Source organism: Rattus norvegicus, chromosome 2, assembly GCF_036323735.1.
Source record: "Rattus norvegicus strain BN/NHsdMcwi chromosome 2, GRCr8, whole genome shotgun sequence".
Classification (NCBI taxonomy): domain Eukaryota; kingdom Metazoa; phylum Chordata; class Mammalia; order Rodentia; family Muridae; genus Rattus; species Rattus norvegicus.
The window spans coordinates 176,268,101-176,287,899 of record NC_086020.1 but is presented as its reverse complement, the minus strand read 5'-3'; the positions used below and the strand labels follow the sequence as shown (position 1 = coordinate 176,287,899).

At 49.9% G+C, this 19,799-nt stretch overlaps 1 long non-coding RNA gene across 1 annotated transcript; it reads left to right on the top strand.

Annotated features, from left to right (window-relative positions):
- The first annotated feature begins 5,651 nt into the window (after positions 1-5,651).
- LOC120100862 (uncharacterized) lies at positions 5,652-16,932 on the top strand. The gene is made up of 2 exons (XR_005501078.2): positions 5,652-7,897; positions 8,224-16,932. It is a non-coding gene; the product is annotated as an uncharacterized LOC120100862 (long non-coding RNA).
- The last annotated feature ends 2,867 nt before the right edge of the window (positions 16,933-19,799 follow it).

Sequence of the window (19,799 nt, the reverse complement as noted above, 5' to 3'; positions counted from 1 at the left end):
GTTTTAAATGAACTGGATGGAGCAGCATGGAACTGACGGGAGGGGGGCGCGCCGGGGGCGCCCGGGGCATGCCGGGAGTTGTAGTTTCCCGCCCTCGGGCGCGGGAACGAATTCCTCAACCCGGGCAAGAAGGGGATTGCGCCTCTCGGGCTCTGCCCACCGGTCGCGGGAAAAGCCTCGGGTGGGCCGAGAGTCGTGGTCGGAGAAATTTCAGGAGCGGGCGGTATGTGGGAAGGGAGCGGGCATGGAAAGGCGTTTCTCCTCGGCCCGCGGGTCCCGGGCCTCTTTCTTATGGTAATGAGGGCCGGGGCGGAGCGGCCGCGTGGCTGCAGTGCCCTCCCTCCTCCCGCGCGCGATCGCGGAGTCCACGGGCTTAGGCCCCCGGGAGAGAGCTCGTGGAGCAGACAAAGCCCGCGGCCGCTACAGTGGGAGGAGCAGGTCTCTGCGCTGCGTGGGGGACAGGAAGGGGCGTTCGGGTGGGGGTGGGACCCCCGGTAGAAGATGTGGTTCTCTCTTGTCATCTCTTAGGCAGCAAGCCGTCCCCTTCCCCAGCCCCCCAGTTCGGGGATCTCAGAGGCCATGGCTGGGAGGTGAGTTAGTTCGTGCCCCTGTGGTACATGCAGTGACCGGGCGAGGGAGAGAAGGCGTGGAGGGAGAGGATGGGGGTGGGGGCTGATCCGGGTGGCCAGAAGGGTCCTAGAGGCTTCGTGTGACTTAGTTTGGAGCCTTGAACTTTGGATAACAGGAGTGAGATTGGGGGCCCCTGAGAACCCAGATTTTTTTTTTTTTTTTAGTTAATCCTGAGAGCCTCGAATATAGTGGAGATCTTCTGTCCCTTAGGACAGTCGCTGATTCTCTTGCCTCTTACTGTTATAAACCAGTAATTCAGCCCCTTTGACCCTAGAAATATGGCGAAAGAGAGAGATCAGAAATAAGTTTTTTTTAAATTTATTTTTCGCTCCCCCCCAGAAATAACTTTTTAAGACTTGAGAGACAGTTGAGAGGGGAGTAGGAGTGTACTGCAGTCTTTCTCCCCCCATCCCCCAGCCTCTACCCTGTATTTTCTGTATTCTTTCTTTCTTTCTTTCTTTCTTTCTTTCTTTCTTTCTTCCTTCCTCTCTCTCTCTCTCTCTCTCTCTCTCTCTCTCTCTCTCTCTCTCTCCCCCCCCCCTTTTTCTTTTGTCCAAGAGAAGGGATGGGACCGCATCTAGAGGTCTTGAGGTCAGGCTCTAAGAGCCACTTCTCCAAATTGATTAACAGGTGGGTATGCCCCAGTGGGTAGGATGCCCACCCCCTACCCCCACCACCTGTCCTGGGATTTCCTTTGGGAACAAATCTGAACTAGTGAGGTAAAGTTTTGCGTGAAGGTAGGGCAGTAAATTGAGGTAACCTCACAGGGATGGGGGGGTGTAGGGAGGCACAGTGAGGCAAGGAGGGCTGAGTTGGGGCCTGTTTTTTAAACTGATTTTTGGAAAGAGTGAGTTCATACATCAGTTGGGAAGGCAGGGATCTGAGCTGAGTGGTGGGAGGGTCTGAAATTTAGGAGGCTTTTCCCCTTTTGTATAGATGGGGAAGGCCAACCTTGAGCTGAGGAACCTGGCTAGCTGGAGAAGGGGAGGAGGTGCCCCTGCATGGAGGATTTTATGGGAGTGGATGCTCGTGCCCTCTAGCAGGAGTGAGAGAGGAAGACCTGCATAGTGGGACACTTCTGACTCCTGTTCACCTCTCTCCTAAGAACCTGGACTGGGGTGCTGGGTGCTGGGAGTTTCTTTGGAGAAAGTGTCTACTGGAGACCAGGTGACAGCGAGGCTAACAGCTGTTTGCAGCTTTCCTGTCCTCACTGAAACAAGATTCCCCCCAGAGTTTGCCCAGTCTCTGCTTTCCTCCTCAGTAAACCAATTAAGGCAGGAGGTTAATGACCAAAAAAGCCTTGGGGATTTGGACAGGGAGGAAAACAAAGGGCAGAATCTTTGAGTTGGGAGAGGATCCTGCTAAAGGAGAAAGGGATAGACTGGAGTGGACAAGGTGGCACCCCACTGGAATCCCCCATACAACAAAGGTGCGTCAGTCCTCAGGGTATCTTAGCACCCCCACTCAAGGTCACAGCGTGACTCCAGACTTCCTCCAAGGCAGAAGAGAACACATGTGAGCCTGGCACTTGGAGGGCAAGGTATGTGTGAAGGAGTCAGGTATACTCACAGGAACAGGAGCTGTCAGATGACAGAGTTGCTGTGGGGGCAAGGGAACTGCTCGTTCCTGAGGCGCAGGCCTCCTTTGTTCAGGCTAATGCCACCCAGTCTGGGCTGCTGTGCATGTGGGCCCTGCTTTGCTTCCCTTCCCTGGTGTCCATCCACACCTAAGGATATGAGAACAGAGGCCTAACTTAAGCCACTCCCTCCATTCTGCCCTGTGACAGAAGAGTGTGGAGAATGTGTTTTGCTCCCCTTTGGGACTCTGAGGATGTCTGTCTCTCTTCTATCTGTACATCTGCCTCTGTGTATCTCTCCGTTCCTGACTCTCCCTTCCTTCTTTCCTACCCTCCTCTCCTCTCCCAACTCCTGTTTTCATGCTGAGGAATCACAGGACCTCCTTGAGTTGTTGAATTGGCTGCGGGCATTGACTACTTACGTGTATTTGTGTGTTTATGCATGCATGGGTGCAGGGCAGAAAAGGTGACCCAGTATGAGGAGGATCCAGTGGAGGCCTGAGGACAGGAATGTGTTAGAAAGTCCATATTGTGAGTCCCATTCCCTGTCTGCTCTGAGCTCTCTTGCGTACCTGATTTTGGCTGTCTACACAGGGACTACCAAAGTAGAAGGATACACCTAACACCAGAGCCCTGGGAAGAGGGGGAGATGACGCAGGATGCTGTCACCAAGCCTCATCCTGCAGGCTGGCCTTGATTTATCCCTGCCTAAGTTGACCTGCTCCTCACAGGCTGCCCCAGTCTCTCCTTGTCAGTTTGGCCTCCCTCCCATGCTTTACGAGGGTTCCATTTTCCTTTTTTTTTTTTTTAATTAAATTGCATTTCATTTATATATTATGGGTGTGCCCCTGCTGCAGCATATGCACAGGAAGGTCAGAGAACAACTTGTGGGAACAGTTTCTGTCTTCACTACATGAGTTCTGGATATTGAACTCAGGTTGTCTGGCTTGGCAGCAAGTCCTTTTATCTTGATGGCCACCTTTTCTTCTTTCTTTCTTTCTTTTCTTTTTTTTTCTTTTTTGAGGCAGGGTCTCATGTAACCCAGGCTTGCCTGAAACACATTATGTAACTGAGTAATTGAGACTGGCCTTGAACTCCAGCCTCCACCTCATAACTACTAGAAATAAATATGTGTGCCATTTTTCCTTTCTTTCCTATTTTCCTTCCTTTCTTTTTTTTTTTTTTTTCCCCCAGAGCTGAGGAGGACCGAACCCAGGGCCTTGTGCTTGCTAGGCAAGCGCTCTACCACTGAGCTAAATCCCCACCCCTCTATTTTCCTTTCTTATACCTCGCATTGGAAGTGTGCCTGGTGTCTGCCCTCAGCCTTTCTTGCTGAACGTGCTGCCAGTTTCCTCTCTCAGGCTGGAGTGCACTCAGTTGGTTAATTTCTTTAGAACAGCTTGTCAGTGTATTTTGTGTGTGTGTGCATGTGTGTGAGTGTGCCACAACACACATGTGAAAGGCAGAGGACAACGAGGCAATTCTAGGGGTTAAACTCAGGTCTTCAGACTTGGGGGCAGCTCCTTTACCCGTGAGCCTTCTTGCCTGCCTTCAACTTAGTTCGGCTAATGAGAATACATTAGGTAAAATTCTGCACGCTGTGAAAAAGGATCTCAGACTTGATCCCTGCTTTCATGGAGGAGACACAGGAACTGACCTACATGGCCAAGACCATCTTTGGGGCTTGGAGAGCCCCCAAGGCAGGAGAGGTAGGTCACTGGTCCTTTGTCTTTCTGCCTGATCTCCAAGCTCTTTGCAGCCCTAGGCTAAGACCTAGACAGACAGCATTTCTGCTCCCCACTCCAGATCCCCTGCACTATCCATGACTCCCCCAGGGAAAGCAAGTCTGAGGGGCTGGGGTGGAGCCTGGGCCCCACAGGACAGCTGGCTAACAAGGCCCCGCTGGGACTCAGGTCTGGGCCCAGGCATTCAGGAGGCTGTGATACTGGAGCTGTGACAGTTGGTCCTTAGATTCCCCACCCAGTGGCGCCAGCTCTGGTTTCGGGCTGGGTGAGGGAGGGGATTAGTTGCCCTCCTGGGACAGGGAGGCAATAAGCTTGTCCCCTCGGGAGTGTCCCTGTGAGGATGGTTCCTCCCTGAGGCAGAGCGATAGGCTGGATGTGAGGAGGGGTTTGGGCCTGGGTGAATTGCTGAATACAGTGCGTGAAGTAGAGTATTACGTGCAGGCGGTCAGGGGTTGGGGATTTAGCTCAGTGGTAGAGCGCTTGCCTAGGAAGCGCAAGGCCCTGGGTTCGATCCCCAGCTCCGAAAAAAAGAACCAAAAAAAAAAAAAAAAAAAAAAAAGAACCAAAAAACGTGCAGGCGGTCAGAGCGGGAGTCGAAGTTTCGAGAAGTTTAGCCCTGTCCAGTAGCCTCATTTGGAGAGACATGCAGCCCAAAGACTCAGGTTCTGTGACTCTCTTCTGCCTTCTACACCATTCTGTTGGGAAGAGGACATTAGAGAAGGAAAGGATGTTAGAGAAGGGGGTGAGGAAGGACCTACTATTTCTAAAGGCTCTCTTCTTAGATCTTCAGACTTTCTATTCAATCATACAATATTATTTTATTACATGTATTCAGTGTTTGTGTGTGCCATATCCTGACTGGAGATCAGAAGTTCTCTCTTTTTTTAATATTTATTTGTTTAATGTATGTAAGTACACTGTAGCTGTCTTCAGACACATCAGAAGGGAGCATCGGACCCCATTACAGATAACCATGTGGTTGCTGGGAATTGAACTCAGGACCTCTGGAAGAGCAGACAGTGCTCTTAACCACTGAGCCATCTCTCCAGAGGAGGTTCTCTCTCTCTCTTTTTTTTTTCCCCCCGGAGCTGGGGACCGAACCCAGGGCCTTGCGCTTGCTAGGCAAGCGCTCTACCACTGAGCTAAATCCCCAACCCTCTCTCTCTTTTTTAAAAGATAGTTATTTTTATTTTGCATGCATTTTACCTACATGTGTATTTGTGTGAGGGTTGCCAGATGCTCTGGAAATGAAATTACCGACAGTTGTGAGCTGTCATATGGGTGCTGGGAACTGAACCCAGGTCTGCTGGAAGAACAGTTTGTGCTTTTTTTTTTTTTTTTTTCCCCCGGAGCTGAGAACCGAACCCAGGGCCTTGTGCTTACTAGGCAAGTGCTCTACCACTGAGCTAAATCCCCAACCCCCAGTTTGTGTTCTTAACTGCTGAGCTCTCTCAGTCTAGCCCAGAGGTTCTCTCCTTCTATCGTGAGGGTCCTAAGGATTGAACTCAAGGCCTTGGAGTTGGCAACAAGCACCTTTATCTGTTAAACCATCTCACCTAATCCTTGAATAATTCAATCTTCATAATTCCATGGAAATATGATTTCTACCTGAGACTCAGAGATGTTAAGTAACTTCCCCAGGTTACACAGCTGGTATGTGGAAACTCTACTGTTCCAAAAAAAAAAAAAAAAAAAAAAAATGAGAGCTGTCTCACTCCACCCTTGGGCCCCCAGAGGTGGACAGTGAGTGCAGTGAGTGGCTTTAAGTGCTTGAGACTTTGGGGGTAAGCAATTTGGGGAGGCTTTCTGGCTGAGGTGGGTCAGTTGGAATCAGTAAAGAAGAAATAAGATTCGTGGGAAGGGAGAAAATTGGGTGAGTGTTTCTGGAGGTTGTGTGGGAAGTATCTAGGGAGGCTTGCTTGTTAGGCATTTGCTGCCTTTCACCCTTTCCGGGTAACGTTGGGTACTGTGGCCACCAGGTGGCGCTGCAGGACACCTTTGCCTCCCACTGGCCTGGAGGGCCAGGGCTCAAGTCTGACTCCTTTGGCTCCGCTGCGCTGCTCCGTGCTCAACTCAGCAGAACTCAGGCTCCAGCGGGCCCTCCGTTCTTTTTGGCATGGCATCTCACACGTGGAAGACAGGAAGTCTTGGTACCAGTCTATTCCAGATTCAGAATGGAAACCCAAAATAGAGCCCCCCCCCCCCACACCCACTACACAACAGCTTACTCTGCCTTCCTGTCTTGTGCCTTCCTGAGTTCCTTGGAGATACCGTTTAGGGGAATTGTTAAGGATACAAGCATTGAGTCCAACCGGCTGGGTCTGCATGGAAACAACAATTACCTAACAAAGGTTTTAAAATTTTCACCCAGTGATTGTTGATTGTAGATTTGTTGTGTGCATTGTTCTAGGCTCTGGGGTGAAGCCAGTGTTCTATTGGGGTAGGGGAGCATGAATAAGTTGGTGGTGTCCTTGAGGTCAGTGACAGTCATGATGAAAAAAATAAAGCAGAGGATGGAGGCAGAAGGAGTTGGTGTTTGGCTTTTGTTTTTTGTTTTGTTTTGTTTTGTTTTTTTGTGGTGCGGGGGAGCTCCTTGTTTTAGGGACAGCCTTTACTGTGTAGTCCTGGCTAGCCTGGAACTCACTATGTAGACTAAACAGGCTGGCCCGCTCAGATTTGCCTGTTCCCACCTCCTGAGGGCTGCTGGGATTAGAGACCAATGCCACCACGCCAGGCTCTTTTTGTTTTATTTTGAGAAGTTCTCTTGTGACTCCATTCTTGGCCTTGAGCTTGCTGTATTGCTAGAGTGGACATCAAACTCCTGGGCTTCCGGTCCTGGGCTCCCGAATGCTGAGATTGCTGGTGTGTCCCCCCACACCTGCCTGAGGAAAGATGGTCTCTGGGGCATTTCTCTGGGAGCCTGGAAAGCAGCAGGGTGGCTGCCTCTGAGGTTGCTGGTGTGCTATTAGCTTGTTTCTCCTTTTTGCACTTAACTTCCCAACAGTCTCCTTTCTGTGTCTGAAATCCTTGACCCTTCTCTCAGCAGCCCTACAGAGTAGCAGGCACTGACTTAGGACCTAAGAACCCTGACTTTTTAACTGTGGCTCTGTCTCCAATGGTTCCCTACCCCCAGCTTCCCTTAAATGACATCACCACCCACCTGGTTGCTCAGGCCTGAAAAGGGAGCCATCTGGGACTTCTGCCTTTCCTGTGTGGTGCGAGTCAACAAGGCCTATCCATTAAACCCTAGATATTCCCTGTCTGGCCGGAGGGATGGCTCTGGGTAAGAGGACTGGCTATTCTTCCAAAAGAGCTGGGTTCAGTTCCCAGCACCCAGATGCTGGCTCACTCGCTTCGGTTTTGGAGGATCCAGCACCCTCTTCTGGTCTCTGTGGACATAAGGCACACATGTCGCACAGACATACATCCAGGCCAAACAAACATTTAAAGTTGGAAAAAAAAAATTCTGCCAGGCATGGTAGCGTACCAACCTGTGATCCCAGCATTTGGCCAGTGGAGGCAGGAGGATCAGGAGTTGCATCTTTATACCAAACTTGAAAACAGCGTGGGCTACATGAGACCCTGTCAAAATATTTTTTTAAAAAACGCTAAAGTGCTGCTTGAATGCTCCCTGTCACCGTTTATCTGGCGCCCTCTCATGTGGTTAGAATGTCCTCTGTGGCCTGGTCCCTGTCCACGGGTCCAGCTGGACCACCTGTTCCTGCCCTCCTCACTGGCCACCCTTTGCTTGGACAATGCCTGTTCGTTTTGCAGGGCAGAACTTGACCTGGATGGCACCTCTCCAGAAACCTCCTGTCTCTTTTGGGTGTCCTTTATCATTTTGCCACAGTATACAGTGACTGCTTCCGTTTGTGACCCCAGGGTGCTTTAAAACTCCTTGAAGACCAGGATCAGGTCTAGTGCACTCCTGCATTCCCAGCATCTGGTAAGTAGAAACTTGGTGGATGTGCTCATCCCTCCGCGAACATATGTCACATACTGACCGCTGGCTATCCAAGTGCTGCTGCTTCCCACCGTGCCTCCCACCTCCTCCCTCAGTCCTCAGACCCTCAGCACGAGAGAGATTAGGCAAGTAGCATCGCTAGGCATTCAAGCACCTAGCCTGGAGCTCCTAGACTGGACAGATGCCATTCACCAGTCACGGTGCTTCTTCTCTTTGGCTAATGACTCAGAAGAGATGTCAGGCCTTTCCCTCAGGTCTGACAGGTAGAAGATGCTTAAACAAACTGCGTGACTTGCTCTCCCTTACAGGCCTCTGCTCTGGAATGACCTGACCAGGTGTAGGTGCTCTGGTACCTCATGTTCTCATGAAAGCTGTCTCGGGACACCCGGGTGTCTCTAAAGTCCGGCACACAGCAGGTGCTGCTAACACATGTGCTGAGTCAACGAAGAAAAGAAGAAAAAATGATCATGTGATTCTGAACAAGTCACTCTATCCTTTGGCTGTGTACACACGTGTGCGTGTGGGTGTGCATTCAAGTTCACGTATGCACAACATGAGAGCCAGAAGACACCCAGTGTCCTGCTCCAGGACTCCCTTATTTCCCTGAGACGGGTTCTCCCTGGCCCTGAGCCTAGCACGGGCAGCCAGCGCACGCCCATGATCCTCCTGTTTCTGCTCGCACAGCACTGGAGTTAAAGGCAGCATGCTTTTAACATGTGCTGGAGGGGTTGGGGATTTAGCTCAGCGGTAGAGCGCTTGCCTAGCAAGTGCAAGGCCCTGGGTTCGGTCCCCAGCTCCGAAAAAAAAGAAAAGAAAAAAAAAAAAGAATTTAAAATTAACATGTGCTGGAAATCCGAACTTGGTTCCTCAAGTTTGAGCAGGGAGCTCTTTGTTGTGGAGATGGCCTCACTGCATAACTGTGACTGGCCAGGAGGCCCTGGACCTTAGTTTTCTGTGAAATGAAGTCAAGAGGAATGTGAGACACCCCCTGGTGCTCTGGAGTATGGTATTCTGACAAGTGTTTAGCAACCAGGAAGGAAAAGAACCCTGCTTTGTAGCCATTGCCAGTTCCCAAGATAAATCCTCTCCCTGTGACTCGACTACAGAGTGAGCATTGGGCTGTCACTAGCACGAACAAGCCATGAGTCTTGAGCTCAACACTTCGGGCAATGGGGCTCCAGCTGGAGACAGACTCTGGGTGATTTCTAGGCTCTGTGTTATTCTCTAGTCCCAGGGCTGCAGTTTCCCTGGGAGCCCAAGGGTAAGATGTCAGGAGGTTTCCTGTTCACAGTTCCAGAAGTCGGAGAAGCTGTTGGATGCCTCTGTGGCTTGTACCTTCAAGCCACTTGTACGCTCGTCCAGGTAGTTGACTGTACATGTCTCTGGCAGCATTCACAGACTGCTTGAAGCCTGTTGGTTGGCTCAAGTCCTGACGTTCAAAGCTAGGCATGCGGATATTGAGTAACAACTTGGGATTCTGTGTTCTGTAGCCTACCTGACTATCCTGGTAAGTAAGTTTGACTCCTTTGACCTCTGATCCTGCTGGTGTCAGTCAGCTGACCTTCAGAATGCCTCATCCCGTCCCTAAGCTTTCTTCCTCACCTACCCTTCCTCTGTCCACGCAGTCCACCTTTCCTTTCCTTCTCCCTCTCTGCCAGGCTGTCCAAGTGGACACTTACAGATTGGAGGATACTGTTCATTACTGATGAACTCTGCCCTGCATCTCCGAGACTGAGTTCCTTTTCTACTGAGTGAAAGTAATGATAGCAGTTACTATAGGGGCTTTTTCCTCTCTCTTTTTTTATGCCCTTCTTCTTTTTTTTTTTTTTTTTTTTTCTGCTTCTTTTTTTCCGGAGCTGGGGACTGAACCCAGGGCCTTGCGCTTCCTAGGCAAGCGCTCTACCACTGAGCTAAATCCCCAACCCCCTCTCTCTTTTTTTAAAGATTTATTTATCTATTATATATGAGTACATTGGAGCTGTCCTCAGACACACCAGAAGAGGGCATCTGATCCCATTACAGATGGTTGTGAGCCACCATGTTGTTGCTGGGAATGGAACTCAGGACCTCTGGAAGGGCAGTCAGTGCTCTTAACCGCTGAGCCATCTCTCTCCAGCCCACAGTGGGGGATTTTTGTGGCCATTGAGAAGTGGCATGCAAAGTACTGATGGCATTGAGTACCCAGAAAGTGCTTATTAAGTGAGGCACGGTGGCACACGCCTTTGATCCCAGCACTCAGGAGGCAGAGGCAGGCAGATCTCTGTGTGGTCCAGGGCAGTCTGGTCTGCATGGTGAGTTCCGGGACAAATAGGCTATGGCAAGACCTTGACTCAAAGAAAAGAAAAAAGGGGGCTGGGGACTTAGCTCAGTGGTAGAGCGCTTACCTAGGAAGCGCAAGGCCCTGGGTTCGGTCCCCAGCTCCGAAAAAAAGAACCAAAAAAAAAAAAAAAAAGAAAAGAAAAGAAAAGAAAAAAGAAAAAAAGAAAGTGCCTAATAAATGTTGGTGTTTGGTTTGTGTTTGTCGAGACTGGGTCTTACTCTGTAGCCCAGGCTGGCCTCAAACTCACAGTGATCCTTCTGCTTCAACACTGGGACTACAGCCATGAGCTGACGGGCCTGGCTATGTTATTTAAAGATTTTTTCATTCATTCATTCATTCATTCATTCATTCGTGTGTGTGTGTGTGTGTGTGTGTGTGTGTGTGAGAGAGAGAGAGAGAGAGAGAGAGAGAGAGAGAGAGAGAGAGAGAGATGATAAGCAAACAACCTGTGGGAATCCCAGAGTCTTCAGGTTTGGAGCCTTTATTTGACCAGCCATCTTGTTGGTCCTGTGTTTGCTATTATTCAAACCTGAGTTTAGTCCCTCAATAGTCAAGGGGCTGGGTCTCTGCCCTCCCTTCTCTCATCCCCTTAGCAAGAGTTCCCCACTTCTTCAAGGAGGATGCTCACTGTTCTGTGAATGAATGGACGGATGAACCAACTGGGGGGTGACTCCATGAGACCAGCTAAGAAGGTGGCGCTTCTCCACCCCTGCCAGCAGGTGGCGCCAGCTTCTGTCAGTCTGTTTCCCCGGCCAACTCCCTTAAGCTGTGTTTCCCATACTTTGGGTTCCCAGCTTGCTCTGGAAAGATGGGGTCCTGAGATCAGCAACGGGGTGCCCAAGAGATTGGGTGCTGCTGGAGAAAAATGTCATCCTGGGGAGTAAAGGACACAGACAGACCTTGAGAGACCCAAAGAGAATCGCTGGCTCTCTTGGGGACGTGAAATGAGAGGCACTTTAAGTCAATCTGTGAGTCAAAAGCTGAGATCTAGGAAACAGACACTTTGTGGGAGATGATGCGGTGAAATCAATCACTGAAAGAGGAAAGGGGAGGCCCCGTTTCCATGGCAGCAGTATTGTTTGTGGCATGTGGGGGACTCCTGAGTCTCTAGTGACCGTGCACAGTGACTCACCACAGGAAAGGAAGGCTGTAAAGGGACCTAGTGCTGGGGACCGGATACCTGTGGCTCCTGCCCTTTTCCCCACCCTGGTCCCAGGCCTGTTACTAGGGAAGGAACTGAAGGTTGGAGGAACTAAGGCAGGGCAGAGACAAAAGGCTCCGCACTCCACGCCCACGGTTCACTACCTTTTAGAGTTACTGTCCTTAGTCAGGCACGCTAATGAGTACTTTTGATCCCAGCACTCGGGAGGCAGAGGCAGGTGTTATCTCTGAGTTTGAGGCCATCCTGGTCTACAGAGCGAGTTCAAGGACAGCCAGGGCTGTCTTGAAATCCCTAATTAATTAACTAATTAATTAAAAAATAAGATTACTGTCTTACTGGACAGGAGAGAAAACTGTCACCCTAGCCATACTGCACAGTGAGGGTAAGGATTAGAGCAGGACATTGTTCCAAAGAAAGCAGACAAGGGGCTTGGCTGCTGAGAGGATGGCCAAGAGCTGGAAGGACACAGGGAGGGATGCCACAGCTCTCAGCCCCACTTGCAGGGTCCCTTTGGAGAACCCCATTTGACACACCTACAAAATAAGAGAACCAATCTGGAAATTGTTTAAAAAACGTAGGAGCTTGGTGGTGGCGGCAGACACCTTTAACTCCAGCACTTAGGAGGCAGAAGCAGAAGGATCTTTGTGAGTTTGAGGCCAAAGTGGTCTACAGAATGAGTTCCAAGACAACCAGGGCTACACACAGAAACCCTGTCTTGAAAAACAAACTAGAGGCTGGAGAGGTGGCTCAGTGGTTAAGAGCACTGACTGCTCTTCCTAGAGGTCCTGAGTTCAAATCCCAGCAACCACATGGTGGCTCACAACCATCTGTAATGAAGTCTGATGCCCTCTTCTGGTGTGTCTGAAGAGAGCTACAGTGTACACATGTAAATACAGTAAATAAATCTTTATAAATGAATAAATAATACAAGGGGCTGCAGAGATGGCACATGTGGTACACATGTAAATGTAGGCAAACATACATACAGGAGATGTACTGAACAAACTGTTACTAACATCACATTAAAATAAATAAATAAAGGGGCCGGAGTGGTTAAGAGCACTGAAGCTCTTCCAAAAGACGCAGGTTTATTTCCCAACGCCCACAAGGCTTGATGGCTTACAACATGTGTAACTCACACAGGTAGCACAGGCATGAGTAGACAAGACACCAATCCACCTTAAAACAAAAAAGGGGCTTAGAGGGTAAAGGCACTTGCCAGGGATGGATGCCTGAGTCCCAGCCCTAAACACCACATAAAGTTGGAAGGAGAAAGCCAAGTGTGCGTAGAGTTGTCCTCTGGCTTACACAGGAGCATCTTGATGGAGGCCAACGTCTGAGCCTGGTGTAGGCTAGAAACTGCTGTAAGCCCCCTTTTTCCATCCAAGACAGCAAACCTCAATTCTGCTCCATCCAAAATCCTCTACAGACTGTAAGGGAGAGGGGCCATCCTATTGCAAGCCTACCAGCCTCCCAGCCCTCATCAAGACCAGAGGATTCCCAGGCTCTCCGAGTTGTTATCAGAATAGTTTCATTCTTGGTCAGCAGTAGAGGCCTCATTGTTTCGGAACAAAAGGGGTATCCCCATCCTACCCCAGGTCATGAAGGAGAGAAGGCTAGCCCCTCAGTCTCTCTTCCCCTGCAGGAGAACTGATGCTGGTCAGACGAGCCTTAGACATATTTCAGCTGGGAGACAGTGTTGCATTAGCTCCTGGGTTTGCTTTGTGGCTTGGAGGGACACATACCTCAGGCATGTGTGCAGGTCAGAGCAGTCTGCAGAAGTCATTTCTCTCCTTCCACCATGTGGATCCCAGGGATCCAAGTCAGACTGTAAGGTTTGGCAGCTAGTTCCTTAACCTGCTGAGCTATCTCTCTGCCTTCCTTGTATTTGTGTGTGTGTGTGTGTGTGTGTGTGTGTGTGTGTCTGTCTGTCTGTCTGTCTTAATTAGGGTTTACTGCTGTGAACAAACACCATGACCAAGGCAAGTCTTATAAAGGACAACATTTAATCGGGGCTGGCTTATAGGTTCAGAGGTTCAGTCCATGATCATCAAGGCAGGGGCATGGCAGCATCCAGCCAGGCAGACATGTTGCAGGAGTAGCTGAGAGCTCTACATCTTCATCTGAAGGGCGCTAGTAGAAGACTGACTTCTAGGCATCTAGGGTGAGGGTCTTAAGCCCATGCCCACAGCAACACTCCTACTCCCACAAGGCCACACCCCCTAATACTGCCACTCCCTGGGCCAAGCATGTGTGTGAGTGTGAGTATGAGTCCTCTTGCCTCAGCCTCCTGAGTGCTGGGATTAGAGGCATGAGCCTGGTTTAAATTTTTGTTTCAGGCTGGAGAGATGTCTCAGTGGATAAGAGCACTGACTGTTCTCCCAGAGGTCCTGAGTTCAATTCCCAGCACCCACAGGGTGGCTCACAACCATCTGTAATGGGATCTGATGCCCTCTTCTGGTGTGTCTGAAGACAGTGACAGTATATTCATACATAAGATAAATAAATAAACATTTTTTAAAAAAGCATTTAACCATAAAAAAATTGTTTCATGTTTTCATCATTGTGTGTTAGTACATGATAAGGGGGTATGATGGGGTGCATGCTCCAGTGCATGTGTGGATGCCAGAGGACAGCTCTGTGCAGTTGCCTTTCCCCTTCCTTCACCTGGGTTCTGGTTGGATCTCAGGATATCAGTCCTACCTGACAAGTGACTTCATCCACTAAGCCCATCTCATTGGTTCCTTGTTTACGGGCTCCCTGTGTAACCCTGGGTGTCTACTAGGTAGACTAGGTAGGCTGGCCTCAAACTTGCAGCAATCGCTCTGCTTCAGCCTCTGAAATGTTTGGTATTGGTTGTTTTTGTGTTTGTTTAATGGCAACTGGGGCCTAAAAAGACAGAACAAAATGTCAAGGTCATAGAGCATTATGGGAAAATGAACTGGATTCTTAATGGGAGCAAGATGGATGGGAGCAAGTACTTGAAAGCTCGAGGGGACTGGCTGTCATGGAGAGCAGGTCTCCCCTAGTCGAACCAGGAGACTCCTTTCATGGATTCAAAGGTGAACCTAGTGTCCCTATAGAGTGCTAAATGTGTGTGAACTTCACCGTGCTCTTCATAAGCTGTCCTCCCTGGAGATGGGCAGGAGGTGGGTGGCAGATTCCTGCCGGGGTGTCCTGGGGCTGTGGAAATAAGCTCTAATTAATACTGGCTTCCATAATTGGGCTTAATGGACTTCTTGTGATGGGAAATTAGGAGGCTACATCAATTAGCAGCGGGAGGTGACAGTTCAGCCCCCCTCCCCTGGATGGGGCCTTTAGGAAGGCAGAGAGGTAGGCAGAAGCAGGCTCCCAGGGAAGGTAGTCTCACTGCCCAGTCCCTCCAGTGCCACCCTGGAGCTGGAGCTTCTCCTGGACTGACTGCCCTTTGCTCTCTACCCCCACTTACTCAATCACATTCACTCTGACTTGACTGCTCAGAGGAGCCCAGGCCCTGGTCTGGTTCCACCTCTGCTCTCTTGAGTTGGATAGCTATGGGGTGAAGGTTGAGAATGAGGTTTGAAGTCCAGGCCCATTGATTGTGTGATACCGAGCCTAACTGTGCTTCCTTTTCTCACCTTCTGGGTAGGTGCCTAAGTGAACATGCAGCATTTACAACAGTGCCTGGCAGAGGGAAAGTTCTGGAACTGGGTTGTTAACAATTCACCCTCCACCTTTTCATTTTAGAATGATAGGTAAGAGTGTTGCGTACTAAAAAGTCCTCCAGCCTCACATTAATTACTGAACCAAAATATACAAGCTCTTGGCCATTGGAGGGTGTGTGTGTGTGTGTGTGTGTGTGTGTGTGTGTGTGTGTGCGCGCCTGTGCGTGTGCGTGTGCGTGTGCTGTGAGGGATGTTATGAGCATGGTAAACATGAACTTTACACCAAGCTTTGCACTGGTGGCTTGAAAACCTCCTCCTCCCAGAGACAGACTCTCATGTTGGCCTCTATGGAGCTGAAGATGACCTTGAACTGCTAATCTTCCCTTACTCCATGAGTGCTGGGGTTACAGTCATGTACTACCACAAAAAGTTTATTTGGTGCCAGGAGTTGAAGTCGGGGTTTTATCACTCTGTCACTCTATCAACTGAATTTTATCCCCACACCCGACTCCTTTCAGGCAACTGTGATGATCAGTGAGGTTGAAAACATGGGATGGTCTAGAAGGATCCCCAAGCCTGGCACAACTCCTCTCTGCCCTGGACCATGAAGGACTCTCTTGCCTACAGTCTGGACAAGAGTTCATCATCACCTGCTTTCCCAGAAGCAGGTCCTTCTCCACTCACCCAGAGTCCTCTATAAAATGAGAGCACTCCCTGTGTTGTGCTCACTTCCCAAGGCTGCCCTGAGATGATGTTTTACCAGCAATGGGACTTGCTATAAAAGCAGGCAATTATATTGCTCATTCCCTGGATAAACATTTGCTAAAGGCCTAGCAGTATATCCTATCTCCCTTGCCCACGGTGACTATGGACTTATAATGGTGGTGTGTGCCTACAGAACACAGTCCTGAGTCATCAGACAAGACAGGGTCCTGAGCCAACCTCTGGTTTGATTTGGATTTTGGCTCCTCCTGAGGATTGGAAGCAGCTAGAACAAGCCCTGACACAGAAGTGCTTCTTGTTGCTCTTGTGAGCACACCTGGACTGGGTGTGGAGGGAAGCTCAGGTGGGGTGTACGTACAGGGCTCCAGAGGGGGACAGCAGTGGAGGCAGACAAGGTGAGGGTGACGCTAAAAGGTGAAGAGCAGGGTGTGTGGCAGGAGGGGGAGACGCTGACACATTGAAGGGACACATTGAGGGGACTGTTTCCTGAAGATGCTGAGTTTAGATATGTTGGGGGTCTCTTCATGTAACACACAGTAGGTCAGATTCTGGGGACAAGAGTGAGGTCTGTCCAGCCTCAATCCTCAAGGAGGCTCCCTAGTAGGGGAAGGTCATGAATAGGTAACTTTACTATCCCATGGATAGAAATGTCCAAAGCTTGATGGAGACTCTGAGCCTAGACTTAGTGATACTTTTAGCCGAGCCGGGAGATGGGTGAGAGTTCTACAGCAGTTCTCAACACTCCTCGTGTTGCGGTGACCCCCGACCTTAAAGTTATTTTCTTTGCTACTCCATAATTGTAATTTTGCTTCTGTTATGAATCATAATGTAAATATCTGATGTCCAGGATATCTGATATTCGACCCCTATGAAAGGGTTGTTTGACACACACACCCCCACCAAGAGGTCAGAAGACAGGGCAAGAAGCACTGGTCTATAGACACAGTATATGCTCAGTCCTGAATGTTGGCTTAGATGGGAACAAGAGGGGCTGGGTTGTCGGCATTTACAGGGCCAGTGTTGAGTCCCATTGTGCAGGCAGAGCTTGGATCACAGATGACTTTGCAAGCCAGGCCGAGGAATTTGGACGTCACCCCAAATACGGGGAGAATCTACTGTTGGTTTGAAGTCTTGTAGAAACATGAATGAATTAAAAAAAAGATTTTTTTTATTTTTATGAGTACACTGTAGCTGTTCTTAGACACACCAGAAGAGGGCATCAGACCCCATTACAGATGGTTGTGAGCCACCATGTGGTTGCTGGGAATTGAACTCAGGACCTCTGGAAGAGCAGTCAGTGCTCTTAACCACTGAGCCATCTCTTCAGCACTGAGTTTTTCTTTAGCAGATGTTCAAGAAAAAATAAATTAAAAGATAGAGCAGAGGCAAGGGTTGAGTACATCTCCTAGGGAAGGCCAATAGGATTGAAGTCAGGAAGCTAAAGGTGGTGCTCAGATGGAGAAAAATGTTAGAGGAAGAACTGTATGACATGGAGCTCCTCGACCCGGAGAGATGGTGTGGGTGAGGCTGGGAGCAGAGTGGGGTCAGGGTGGCATAGGGACACATAAGAAGGCCATCTGTATCAGGAGGAGGAGTGGCACATGCCTGTAATGCCAGCTCTTGGGAGGACAAAGTAAGAGGGTTGCCGCAAGTTTGGGGCTAGCCTGGGCTATACATTCTGAAGTCAGGAATGGTGGCGCATGTTTGTGATCACAACATTTAAAAGGGAAAGGCAGGAGGGGCAGGGTTCATGATTGTAAATACATAGCAAGTTCAAGGCCATCCTGAGTCACAGAATTATGTCTCAAAACAAACACAAGGTGTGGCACACACCTCTCATTTTGGGATTCCGCAGGTAGAGTCAGCTAGAGCTCTGTGACTTCAAGGCTAGCCTGGTCTGCATAGTGAGCTCTAAGACAGGGCAACATTAAAGAGAACCTGTTTCAAACCAAACAAAAAACATAGGTGAGACCCTGAGCTCCATCTCTAGTACAAATAAAATAAAATAAGAATTTAGGTAGGACGCTGAGGTGGGGAAAGTCCTAGGGCCGGGAAGCCATGGAGCCATTCTCTAAGCACTTAAAAGAGAGGAAGGGACTGGGTTCTGGGCAGTGCCAAGCCTTCTGGGACCCCATGTTGGAGCAAGCCTGTTTGGCACTTCCCCAGCCCACAGTGAGACACATTTGCTCCACGACACTGTTTTAGCGCAGTGGGGGTGAGCAAGTCTGGGGATTCTCTCTGAGGAGTGGGTTCTGAGCAGAAAACAAAACAAAACAACAACAACAACAAAAAAAAAAAAAAAAAAAAAAAAACCAAAAACCCAGAAACTTGTGGGCTGGAGACACAGGGCAGCGGGTTCTGGGGACACACTGTTGACCCATAAGGGCACCAGCGCTACCCTATCTGGAGACTGAAGAATGCAGGCTTCCTGCTTGTCCTGCCGCTGGGCTGGCCATTTGCTTAACTGGTTGTGGTATGATGGAAGCCTTCAATTCTGTCCACCCTCCAGTGCTATAGCTCCACTCACTTCCTGGCAATCCCAAGGCCTCCCATGGCGGCCAGCTGCCACACCCTAGCCTAGGACACACCTCTACTTCCAGCCCCACCTCCAGCCCCTCTTCAGGCGCCTCTCAGACTCCTACAGGCAACCCTTTGCCCTCCCTCTTCAGACTTTGGTTCCTGTGAAAATGAACCATGAATTAACTCTTGGGAGAGAAATCACAGAAACCAGGAAAAGGGACCCCTGGGGAGGGGCTGTGAGTCACGTCTTTATGGGTATTTTTCACATTTTCCAATAGGAGTTTGGAGAACAACAGCCTTTTGGTTGCCAGCATGGATTTGCCTTTTAGCAGTGCCTCTCCCCACTTCTCTTCCTCCTCCCCTTCTTTCTTTTCCTTCTCTTCCTCTTCTTCTCCCCCCTCCCCCTTCTCTCTCTCTCCACGGTCTGAATCTAGCCTTAGCTAACTCGGAGCTTAAGGCCTGAAGCACCATGACCTTGAACTACAGTCATCTGCCTGTCTCTGGGTGCTGGGTTTAGAGCATGTCCCACCATACCCCGCCCCTGCTAGATTTCTACAGGCTTAATTCTAACTACTTCTCTGTACCTACTTCTGAGTTCTGCTTGTGCCTGGGATCCTCTCCTTTCCCTCCCTTTGTAGATTTGTGCTGTGGTAAGGGTTCTGGAAAGTCCCTCCTGTGGTCTAGTTTTAGTCTCTCCTCAGCAAATTACCCATATTGTCTCTGCTTCTGGGTAGACACATGGGGACCGAAAGTAGAGTTGGGGACTTTGCCCCTGGGTTTACTCTGTTCAAATCTCCAAACCTTAAAGACAGCCTCAGGAGTTTCCTTCCCTAGACCTTCCTACCAACCCTTCCTGCCATGTCTGCAGCGGGCCAAGTACAGAGGGTGAGAACAGGCTGCAGCCTCGAGAAGCTTTGCAGAATGGGGGCCTCACTCACATTGAGGAAGTATGCACAGAAGAGAGCCTGCAGCAAGTCTCTTGGGTTCTTAACAGCGCCTCGTCCCACAGCCTTAGGAAGAGGAGTCAAGGGCTCCATTCAGCCTACAGTCCAGCTGGGGAAATGGGATGGGGCACCTGTGGAGAGTGAGAAGTCGGTGGTTTTTTCAAAAAGGTTCAAGAGGGCAGCCCATGCTCCTAGTCCAGCCGGGTTTGCAGACCCCAGGCTGCCCGACTGTCTTTAGATACTTCCTTGGGGGTCCTAGACTAGCTGTCAGTCATCTTCCACCCCACCCCCAGTGTCTGACTAATTCTTCCCAGCTTGCATGGCACATCCTGCCCCTGCTGTACCCATGCCAGCGACAGGCCACATCACATGGACTACATTTGGCTCCATTGGACACACCCTGCCCTTCCCGCCCCTCTTTCTCCCCTATTTCCCAGGGGCCAGAACTCCTCAGATCCCCACCCCCACTACCCCATTGAAGGCTCTAATGGCAAACTCTCCCCCCTCCTGCCCAGACATCTTGACTTCACCCTCAGTGTGCCCACTCCCCCCTCCCCCCCCCCCAGAAGAG